General features: G+C 43.4%; 1 protein-coding gene across 4 annotated transcripts in view; it reads left to right on the top strand.

Annotated features, from left to right (window-relative positions):
* Positions 1-12,152, top strand: part of CLCN5 (chloride voltage-gated channel 5) — a 175,279-nt gene that overhangs the window by 123,159 nt on the left and 39,968 nt on the right. Inside the window, exon 1 of one of the 4 annotated variants that reach the window (XM_059679916.1) lies at positions 2,514-2,651. The exons of the other annotated variants lie outside the window; for them this stretch is intronic. The gene's annotated coding sequence lies outside the window, so the exon portion shown is untranslated. Of the gene's footprint in view, positions 1-2,513; positions 2,652-12,152 lie in introns of those variants that run through there. 4 annotated transcript variants of the gene reach the window in all.

Consider the following 12,152-nt stretch of genomic DNA (forward strand, 5'->3'; position numbering starts at 1 on the left):
GATGAGAGAGAGTCAATGATCAAGTCCACAAACCGGTCTTGTGCCCTGACCGGGAATCAACTTGCTGGTTCATAGGTCAACTTTCAACCACTGATCTGCACTGGCCAAGATGGATCTCTTTCAAATGGCTCTCTCTCTGACATACCCCTGTCACTGTTGGGTTTTCTTGAGACTTACTTACTTTCTGGCACTACAATATGCTAGACCTATGTTACTGGTATATATTTCCTTCCTCAGTCCTAGAATCAGCCATTTCTCCAAGGAGCCCTGGTTTCTTTTAGTGGAGAAAGGTGTTAGAAACCAAGATCTGGACACTAGTGTTCCTATCTACTGGGCTATTGCTCCTTCTAGGCCCTCTCAGACTCTCAGTAAAGGACTATATGTCTATATACTGACCCATGTATATATTCATATCTATAAATAGATATATTATCTACATGTAGCCATCTGAATCTACATTAAGCTAAACCTGAGATCATGCTGATGTCTCGATTTCTCCTCCATTATCACACGGATCATTCTAGCCTCCTCCTCCTCCTGCTTGTCTGTAATCTCCCACTCCAGGTAGTGAGAAACTTTGCTCCCACCATCCATCATCCATTAGTTAATTGTTCACTTCTAGCATATGGTGATTTCAAATTGTTAATATATATTCTGTCAACTAGAGTACAGTGTTTATACATAATTTCTTTTTTTTACTTTGATCTTACAGACTTTGCTAATTTCCAGTTACTTAGGTCAGCACCATTTTCCTTATTCCCTTCAGTAAGGCTGTTTCACATATTTGTAATATAGATTCTTTTGTCACATACTGCATTCTACCCTGGGAATTTAAAAAAATTGATTTTTAGAAAGTGGAAGGGATGGGGTAGGGGGAGAGAGAGAGAGAGAGAGAGAGAGAGAGAGAGAGAGAGAGAGAGAGAAAGAGGAAGGAAGGAAGGAAGGAAGGAAGGAAGGAAGGAAGGAAGGAAGGAAGGAAGGAAGGAAGGAAGGAAGGGAGACATCGATGTGAAAGAGACATTGACTGGTTGCTTCCCACATGCACTCCTACCTGGGTATGGAATCGAACCTAGGTATGTGCCTTTGACCAGGAATCAAACCCAAAACCTTCTGGTGCACAGACCAATGCTCTACCCACTGAGTACCACTGGCCAGGACAAGACTATGTTTAGTTTTGTAAGAAATTGTCAAACTATCTTCCAAAGGGGTGTACCATTTTGCATTCTCACCCGATAATGAGAGTTCTTGTTACTCTGTATCCTTGTGAGCAATTGGTATTGTCAGTGTTTCAGATTTTAGCCATTTTAATAGGTATGTAGTGGTATTTATTCATTTTAATTTGTATTTCTCTAATGACAAGTGATGTTGAAAATCTTTTTATTGGTATTTGTCATCTGCATATCTTCTTTGCTGAAGTTCAGATCTTTTGATTTTAGATTTTTCTTTTCTAATATTTGCATTTAATGCTATAAATTTCTCTGTAAGCACTGCTTTTGCTGCATCCCACAAATTTTGACATGTATTTTCATTTTCATTCATATCAAAATATTTTTAAAATTTTCTTGAGATTTTTTTGAACCATGGGTTATTTGGAAGTGTGTTGTTTAATTTCCGGGTATTTGGGGTATTTTCCAGCCATTTTTGTGTGTGATTGGTTTCTAGCTTAATTCCATTGTGTTAGGATTTGTAGTAAATTGGCTAGGAGGTGGGCTGTGTTTAATATTTTAAAAAATATTATTTATTGTTTGAGAGAGGGGGGAAGGGAGAGACAGAGAGAGAAACATTGATTTGTTTCACTTAGTTGTGTATTCATTGGTTGCTTCTTGTATGATCAACCAGGGATCAAACCCACCACCTTGGAGTATTGGGATGATGTTCTAACCAACTAAACTACTCTGCCAGGAGAGTTGAGCAGTGTTTAATGTTTGGTGTAACTATCAGTACCAAAGGATTTAATTCCTGTAGTGTCCTGGTTTTTCTCTCCCCTTTTGAGTTTCCTTCAGTCGATCTCCTTGATAGAGATTCTGTGTCTTGCAGCTCTTTCAGCTATAATTCACTATTATTATAATAAAACCCTGTTGGTGTGGTGGTAAGGTACAGGGGAGGAGGCCATTTTATAAGCATCTGATTAAATTTCAGTGTCTGTTGGGCCTGTGTTTTGTGGCTTTGACTGTCACAACTTTTAGTCCAGTGGTATATGCTTTTGTTCTCCCTGCCCCCACTACTCCTATCCCTGACCTCAGATTTCTCAACCTATTTCCTGGAAGCACAGGACCTTGTTGACTCTGTTTTTTTTCCCCTCTTAGATGAGACAAGAAGGCTGAGAAGGGAGGGTACTGGAGTGGGAGGAATGCCCTTCCCCCAACTAGGATAAGGCTCAGCCAAAGAATTTTCCCCTGGAGCATAGTTCTATGTTATAGAGAGCTCTGGGATATTTCAGTAATTACTCTTTACCTCCTCAGAGCCAGGAGAGGATCTTTCTTGAATCTTCACTGAGAATTTGGTGCAGTACCTGGAGGTAGATCCCACAAAAGTGTAGGCCACAAGAGTTTCTCACTCCCACGCAAGGCCACACTCAGCCTTCAGCAATTCGTCAAAGTTGCCATTTAAGTGTCCCTGCGAGATTGTGGTTCCAGTGTTTTCTACTCTAGGTAAGCAGATCTCAGCTGTGCCTCTTTGGATAAGGCTGTATCTTCAGATTTGGGGGTTGCAGTTTCCCCTGAAACCTCAACTTTCTGGAGGGCCCAAGAAAAGTTACTCATTTTTCTATTTGTCCAGTTCAGTTCGTTGTAAGGATGGGAGTGAAACTTCTAAGCTTTTTATTAGTCAGAGCTGAATCTGGAAGCTCTCCATTTCTTTTTCAATTAGGGAAGCCACTTTGGTCTCTTCTTGAAACAAAAAATTATATATTTTAGAGGCCCTTTGGCAGTAATATAAATCCTGAGTGGATTATTTTTAAACTCACCTTGTTCCAATTTGTAGCACTGGGTTTAGCAGGGGCGGGGAATGTTCAGCCCCCGGGCCCTGTAAGGCCTGCGAAATACTTTGGTCTGGCCCTGCCAAGGCATTACAGGTAAGTTAATTGTTTGACAAAAATAAGAAAAAATGTTTGACAAATATAGCAGGCTAATCTTTAAGGTGATAATTTTGTGTGGCCCACGAATGATGCTATAAATATCCAAATGGCCCTTGGCAGAAGAAAGGTTCCCCACCCCTGGGTTAGAGGAAAGGGTTGCTATAATATGGAGTGTGTGTTGGTTGGATGTTTCTGGGGTACATGGCTAGCAAATACTCCAAGGATACTGTATCTATATTGGCATAGCTCTAGTTGACAATATGTCAGAAGCATTGGGTCCCAGGTTGTCCTGTACTTTATTGATGAGCTGAGTCTTACTTTTCTTTTTTAAAGATTGGGAGTGAATTTTATGATCTTGCCAGGAGTGTTCTCAGATAACTATGAAATCAAAATACCATTTGGAATTCCTCAAAGTTAAGATCTACTCAAGTTATTCAGTACAATGTATGAATGACCAAAAAAATCATTGCTAAAATGAGAGTTGGAAAAGACTTTAAAAATCATACATGCTAATCACCCCCTTATTTTACAGGCGAGGAACTTGAAATCCACAGAAATTTAGTCAATTGCCTAACATGACACTTGTAGTGAGTTGTATAACTAGGGTTAAAATTCTTATCTTCTCACTGCTGGACAATAGGTCTGATTAGGAACACTTTCTTCCCATTGACTTTCATTGAAAAACTCAGTAAGCCATCTTCCTCTTGGTGTTTTCCAGAAACTGTCATCTGCTTTGTTTCTAAATACCTAAGTATTTAGTCTACTCAGAATGGAAGTCTGCCCTTTGCATTGTCCCATTTCTACTCTTCTAGCTGTGTTATCATTGTTTTTTTCCTTTTTAAAACCACTTATATAACACATAAATACACCTCACTAGAAAGACTAAAATAATACACATTTATATAAAATTTAACCCTCTCCAGAGATAACTGCTCAAAATAATTTAATATGCCTCTTTCAATTCATTTTATATCCAGTAAACACACAGATATTTATTTTAAAAACATATCCTACTTATTATTTTGTAACTTGTTTTTCTTCACATATGTTTGTGGGATTTTCCTATTTCAGTACTCATCAGTCTACTTCTTCCCTTGCTTTATTCCCCCATCACTGGAATCTTTCATTATTTCCAGGTTTTTACTACTACTAACAGTGCTTCAATGAATAACATGCATACATTGGTATGCATAGGTATAAGTGTTTCTTTCAGAGCAGTTCCTAGATTTCATATGAATATGTTTTTAACTCATTTTCTGTCCATGACAGCACACTATTCCCATGAATTCAATAAGAATCTCTTAATTGGTACTTCTCCTGAAGTTTTTTTCCCCACCAAAGAATAATGGCTAATCTCTTGTCCCCAACTTTTTTTGAAATTAATAGAAAGAAACCAGTGGAGACTTAGTATGAAAGAACTGGAGAATTGCTGCATCTAAAACAATAATTACAAGTAATTAAACAAAATCATGCTAACCAAAGGGTTTCCCAACACTGTGGAATGTAATGTACATTTTAAGGGAGTGTCTTCCCACCCCTTACACTCCCGAATCCTGTTTTCAATCCCATAAACATGTAAATTTGATAAGGAAGGAATGAAGAGAAAGTAATGGAGCAGAGGGCTATTTTATTTTCTTTTTTAAAATATATTTTTATTGATTTCAGAGAAAGGGAGAGGGAGAGATAGAAACATCAATGATGAGAGAGAAAATCATTGATTGGCTGCCTCCTGCACGCCCCCCACTGGGGATTGAGCCCACAACCTGGGCATGTGCCCTGACTGGAATCGAACCCGGGACCCTTCAGTCTGCAGGCCAATACTCTATCCACTGAGCCAAACTGGTTAGGGCGAGGGCTATTTTCTTTACATGGACAACCTGTTCAGCAGCTCTATCAAACCCAATCCCTTTACTTCCAGTTCTCTATAGATTTTTGTGGCATTGTAGTCCAGTGGGAGCCTGCAGATACCAAGCCATAACCCTCGTGCAGTTTTTCTAAGTATGGTAATTCTGGCAGTTAGCACCCTGGCTCGACTGGTAATGAAAATCGATTGGGTCAGGAACTTCCAGATTAGAGCAGATACTGGGAGTAGGAAACATAGCAGATACACACCAAGCAAATGACTACAACCCAGTGGGGATAGAGCTGTATCCAACAGGAAACAAAGAGTCAGAAGGTGGTGTTAGAATCTAGACTCATGCTTGTCTTTAAAGTCTTTTCTCCATCTCTTTCTGCCATTCACCTCCTTCTTTTATACTTCTGAAGCTCTGAAATTTCATCTCAATAGTAAACATCAGAAATTTGGTTGTAGTTTCTGCAGTTCTGTTATTCACACCTGTCATCACCCTTTTTATTATCTCGCTTTCAGCAGAGTTAGGATAGAGCTTTTCCTCTTTGTTGTCCTTCCTGCCTCTTAGACTTTAAGTTTTAACCTGCTGTGAGCAGGAACCACAACAGTCAGTCCCTACATGAAATGAATGCTTGGGGAAACTCAAAACAACGTAGACTTGGATGTAAGACATAGGGCTGAGCAGTATCCTGAATCCTCTTGGTGTTCCAACTGCTGCATCATGAGAACATTCAGGAGCCAACTAGGGAACAGTTGGAGGGTAGGAGAGTCCTCGGGGAAGAGTGGTTATTTATCTATAGCTACAGAGGTATTTCAATATTTAATAACCAGCATGGCTGTACAGATGTGTACCAATGGAATAGTTGCCCTGAATAAGTGTTCCAGGGACCAAACTAAGGTAGTATAGTAAAGTATAACATGGTCTTATGATACTATCCAGTGCTCAGTTGGGAGGGCTACTCCACCAACATTTGTCTTTCAGACACTGGGTTTAGGTAAGTGGGAAAGCAAAATGGAGGCACACATTGATAGAAAGATCCCAAAAATGTTGATTAATTATTGGGACTTCAGCTATTATATATTCTCAAATATAGAGGTGAATGGAATGTGAAAGGGTTTGTGACTTATGGGGAGATCTAGAATGCATGAACCAATAAATAAGGGAAGGGAGAGCAGGTATGAAAATAAAAAATGGCATACAGTAGGCTCTTAGTACTTGAATACTTGCTATAGAATAAAGGTAAAATTTAAATTACCCCAGGATGAATATCTGCTGATGTGTGCTATGTAGAGTGTTGATTTTTTTTTTGATTTGGTGTAGATGTGGTTCCAATGTTGCAAAAATACAATATACCCCTGTAAAAACTGAAATACATTAAAAATTAAGCTATTTAAAGTTGTATGATACATACCACTAGCCCTGCCCATTTCTTTGAATACTTATTTCTTTCTTTAGGCTGCTGCTAATAAGTGCACCCTCATGCAACTTTGATATTACTAAAGCAGGGCTTCAGGGTTGGTGCATGAGGTTTCTTTCTATCCTCTTTCCCCGTGTGTTTTTGTTAGAGTTTAACTAGTTCATTTAATCAGTTACTGTTCAGCCCCCAGGTAAATTTCTAATGGCATATTGGTTAGGGATTAAAAGAAACATTATTCTCAAGTAGCAATTTACTTTCTTGTATCTGAAGGGGTTTTCTAGTTTTAAGCATCATGTGATTTTTAGGAAAAAATTAGAAAGTGGTTTCCATGAAGGGAAAGGAGCTAAATGCATTCATTTATATGCCTCCTCATTCAAGCAGTGTGTTTCTAAAGACCCATTGTTAAGTTTTTAGACCTAAGAGACTACCCTACTGGGAAAGCTGTTTCAATGTTTCTTCCTCTCCCCCCCCCCCTCCTCCCCGCCATACTCCTACTCCCCCACTAAGGACTCAAGTAATGCAAATTAATCTTTTGAGGACTTTTCTTCTTTTAGTCAAGTTGACATCTAATTGTACTTGAATCATTTTTCTGTTAGAGCAGTGGATTATTTTATATAAATTTAGGGCACACTATGCCTTCAAAACTTGAGTTAAATTTTAATTTTTTTGGTATAGAGACAAAAATCTAGACTTATCTAAGTACCTAAATTTGACCTTTAGGTTTGTTGCATAATTTTTCTCTACCTTCCTTGGCAGAGTATTTTTATACACCAGAAGTTTGACTCTTTTAAAAAATATGTTTCTATTTATTTTTTAGAAAGAGAGAATAAGGGAAAGGGAAAGAGAGAAAAACATCTCCTGCACTCACCCCAACCAGGGATCAAACCCACAACCTGAGAACCAGCAACCTTTTGGTGCATGGAACAATGCTCAACCAACTGAACCACACCAGCCAGGGCAGAAGCTGAACCCTTAATATACTTTTTCTTTTCTTTTCTTTTCTTTTCTTTTCTTTTCTTTTCTTTTCTTTTCTTTTCTTTTCTTTTCTTTTCTTTTCTTTTCTTTTCTTTTCTTTTCTTCTCCTTTCCTTCCCTTTCCTTCCCTTCCCTTCCCTTCCCTTCCCTTCCCTTCCCTTCCCTTCCCTTCCCTTCCCTTCCCTTCCCTTCCCTTCCCTTCCCTTCCCTTCCCTTTCCTTTCCTTTCCTTTCCTTTTCTTTTCTTTCTTTTTTTTTCTTTTAAATATACTTTTATTGATTTCAGAAAGGAAGGGAGAGAGAGAAACATCAACGATGAGAGAGAATCATTGATCAGCTGCCTCCTGCATGCCCCACACTGGGGATCGAGCCTGCAACCCAGGCATGTGCCCTGACCAGGAATCAAACAGTGGCCTCCTGGTTCATAGGTCAATGCTCAACCACTGAGCCATGCTGGCTAGGCAATACACCATTTCTTGAAAAGGCTTTTGCATTGCATTACTTTCTTTCTACTTTAGTAGTTGGTTCTGAGTGGGTAGGTAATTTTTGCTACCATTCTTGACAACTAAGTCTTATGAATTTACCCTTTCTTTGTACTAAATATGAAAATTCTAAAAAAAGGAAAACAATGGAATGTGTAGACTATGACCCACAGCTAAAGCTATCTTGTCATCAAGACAGATATTATAGATACCTCCATGAAAGAATGCCAATAATTTACTCCCTCTCATTGATGAAACCTAAAATAGTAATATCATTGTCATCATTATCATTATACATTTTAAAATATTTTATTTTTCCCATTCTAAACATTATGATAGATATTTTAAAAATCCTGGTCCACACTTGTGTCAAGTGCCCATTAAGTGGTCTTCATATGCTGAAAATTTATTTTTTTAAATTAAAAAATATTTTTTTAGTGATTTCAGGGAGGAAGGGAGAGGGAGATAGAAACAATGATGAAAAAGGATTATTGATTGGCTGCCCGCTATTCAGTCCCCTGTTGGGAATTGAGTCCACAGGTATGTGCCCTTGACCGGATTGAACCTGGGACCCTTTAGTCTGCAGTCCGATGCTCTATCCACTGAGCTAAACTGTCTAGGGCTATATGCTGAAAGTTTTTTTTTTACCCCTCCCCCTATATGCTGAAAGTTTTAAAATATTGCTGTAGGAGGCCCTGTCTGGGTAGCTCAGTTGGTTAGAGTATCATCCTGATACGCCAATGTTTCAGGTTCTATCCCCGGTCAGGTCACAAACAAGAAGCAACTAATGATTGCATACATAAGTGGGACAACAAATCTCTCTCTCTCTCTCTCTCTCTCTCTCTCTCTCTCTCTCTCTCTCTCTCACACACACACACACACACACACACACACACACACACACACAAACATACACAAATAAAATGAAAGATTGCTGTCAGAGTCACTCACATTTGGAAAATCAGAAAATGATCGGATCAGATCTGTGTTTCAGAAAGATAACTGCTTGTCCTCAAATATTAACTATATTATTGTTTTTCTAGCATAGGATGCATTAATAATTGGTAAGCATTTCTTTTTTATTTTCACAATAATTTCAATTGACTTACATCTGGCAGTCTGTATAATGAACATATACTAGAGATCACAAGTGTGGCAGAGACTGAATTGGGGGTGAGATAGGAAAGAGTAAAATAAATATAATATTAAACTTTGAATATCAGCGCCTCATTTCTTTTTTTAAATTTTATCTTTATTGTTGAAAGTATTACAGATGTCTCCCTTTTACCCGTTGACCCCTTCTAGCCCACAGCTGCACCCCACCCCAGGCCTTCACCACCGTATTGTCTGTGTCCATGATATATATATATATATCCTATCTAATAAAAGAGAAACATGGTAATTGGTGTACGACCGCTACCCTTCCCATTGGCTAATCAGCGAGATATGCAAATTAACTGCCAGCCAAGATGGCGGTCGGCAGCCAGGCAGCTTGAAACTAACATGAGGCTTGCTTGTTAGGAGGACTCCAACGTTCCCTGCCTGCCTTCCAGCCTCTGAGCCTGCAGTTTAAGAAACATTGTAACAAATATAGAAGCTAAGCAAAACCCCAGAAACCAGCTTTCAGCGAGCTGGGATCTCAGAGCTGGAGCTGATACAGAGTTTCGATTATAGAACCTAAACAAACCAGATACCTGTTTTCAGGAGCAGAGGCCTAAGAGCTGGAGCCTCAGAGCTAAAGCTGGCCCAGAATAAAAGAAAAAAAAAAAAAGGAGCAGTTGGGAGATTCCATCACCCGCCAGCCTGAAAACAGCCCTCAGACTGGCCAGGCACCCCAGTGGGGACCCCCACCCTGAAGGGTGTGTGACCAGCTCCAAACAGCCATCATCCCCTCACCCAGGGTGGCCAGGCATCCCAGTGGGGACCCCCCACCCTGATCCAGGACACCCTTCAGGGCAAACCAGCCGGCCCCCACATGTGCACCAGGCCTCTACCCTATATAGTAAAAGGGTAATATGCCTCCCAGCACTGGGATCAGTAGAGCTGCGAGGCCTCCCGGCACCGGGATCAGCGTGACAGAGGGCAGTGCCCAAATCCCCTGATCGCCCTGCGGCTCTGTGTGTGACAGGGGGTGGGGCCACAACCTCCCTATCGGCCCTGCTCTGTTCGTGACAGGGGAAGGCACCCCAACCTCCTGATCAGCCCTGCTCTGTGCCTGATATGGGGGAGCTCCCCAACCCCCTGATCGCCCTGCGGCTCTGTGTGTGACAGGGTGCAGCACCCCACCCCCCCACCCCCCCACAGGCCCTGCTCTGTGTGTGACGGGGTAGAGCCATAACCTCCCCATCGGCCCTGCCTTGAGTGTGACAGTGGCAGCGCCCCAACCCCCTGATCAGCCCTGCTCTGTGGGTGATAGAGGGTGGTGCCCCAACCCTCCCCCCCCACGGGCCCTGCTCTGTGTGTGACGGGGTAGAGCCATAACCTCCCCATCGGCCCTGCCTTGAGTGTGACAGTGGCGGCGCCCCAACCCCCTGATCGGCCCTGCTCTGTGGGTGATAGAGGGTGGCGCCCCAACCCCCTGATCCGCCCTGCTCTGTGTGTGACAGGGGCGGCGCCCCAACTCCCCTATCGGCCCTGCTCTGTGAGTGACAGGGGGGAGCTCCTCAACCCCCTGATGGGCCCTACTCTGTGAGTGACATGGGGGAACTCCCCAACCCCCTGATGGGCCTTGCTCTGTGGGTGACAGGGGGTGGTGCCACAACCTCCCTATTGACCCTGCCTTGAGTGTGACAGGGGGCGGTGCCTCAACCCCCCAATCGGCCCTACCCTGAGCGTGACTGAGGGTGGCATTGCAACCTCCCAATCCGCCCTGCTCTGTGCATGACAGGGGGCGGCGCCCCAACTCCCCAATCGGCCCTGCTCTGAGCCCGACCAGGGGCTGTACCTAGGGATTGGGCCTGCCCTCTGCCACCCGGGAGCAGGCCTAAGCCAGCAGGTCATTATCTCCCGAGGGGTCCCAGACTGCGAGAGGGCACAGGCCGGGCTGAGAGACCCCCTTTTCCTCCCTGAGTGCACAAATTTTTGTGCACTCGGGGGGGGATAGAGGGTCCCTCAGCCCAGCCTGTGCCCTCTCACAGTCTGGGACCCCTCGGGGGATGACCACCTGCTGGCTTAGGACCGCTTCCCAGGGGATTGGGCCTAAGATGGCAATCAGACATCCCTCTGGTAGCCCAGCAGCCCTCAGGGGATGTTCACTTGCCAGTGGGGAGCAGGCCTAAACTGCAGTCGGACATCCTTAGCGCTGCTGAGGAGGCAGGAGAGGCTCCCACCACCACCGCTGTACTGGCAGCCATCAGCCTGGCTTGTGGCTGAGCAGAGCTCCTCCCATGTGAGATCGCCCTGACCACCAGAGGGCAGCTTCTGCATTGAGCGTCTGCCCCCTGGTGGTCAGTGTGTGTCATAGTGATTAGTCATTCCCAGTCCTTCTGCTGTTAGGGTCAGTTTCCATATTACCCGTTGACTATATAGGATAGAGGCCTGGTGCATGGGTGGGGGCTGGCTGGTTTGCCCTGAAGGGTGTCCCGGATCAGGGTGGGGGTCCTGCTTGGGTGCCTGGCCAGCCTGGATGATGGGATGATGGCTGTTTGCAGCTGGTCACACCCCGTTCAGGGTGGGGGTCCCCACTGGGGTGCCTGGCCAGTCTGGGTGAGGGGCTGAGGGCTGTTTTCAGGCTGGTGGGCGACTGAAGCTCCCAGCCTCTCCTTTTTTTTTTTTTTTTATTCTGGGATTAATTTACCTTCTATAGCTGTCACTGGAGCTGAGAGCAGGCTCCAGCTCTGAGGCCATTGCCGGCTGAAAGCAGGTACCTGGGTTTGTTTAGATTCTATAATTGAATCTCTGTTGCCATCTCTGGCCGCTCTAAGCTCTGAGGCCGCGCTGGCTGAAAGCAGGTTTCGGGGGTTTGTTTAGGTTCTGTAATTGCAACATTGTGTCATCTGGAGCTCAGAGCTGAGCTGCGGCAGGCGGGGAACATTGACTTCCTCCATCACTGGAGTAAGCAAGCCTCATGTTCATGTCCGCTTCAGCTGCCTGGCTGCCGGCTGCCATCTTGGCTGGCAGTTAATTTGCATATCTCGCTGATTAGCCAATGGGTCGGGTAGCGAAGTTATGGTTAATTACCATGTTTCTCTATTATTAGATAGGACATCTGTACACTAATAAAAGAGAAACATGCAAATTGGTGTCACTCCACTATGCTCACCAGCCAATTGGATGAGTATGCAAATTAACCCAACAAAGATGGCAGTTAATTTGCATACATAGGTGCCCACCGGCCTGGCCTCTGGGAACATCA

The sequence above is a fragment of the Myotis daubentonii genome, chromosome X, assembly GCF_963259705.1.
Source record: "Myotis daubentonii chromosome X, mMyoDau2.1, whole genome shotgun sequence".
Lineage (NCBI taxonomy): Eukaryota > Metazoa > Chordata > Mammalia > Chiroptera > Vespertilionidae > Myotis > Myotis daubentonii.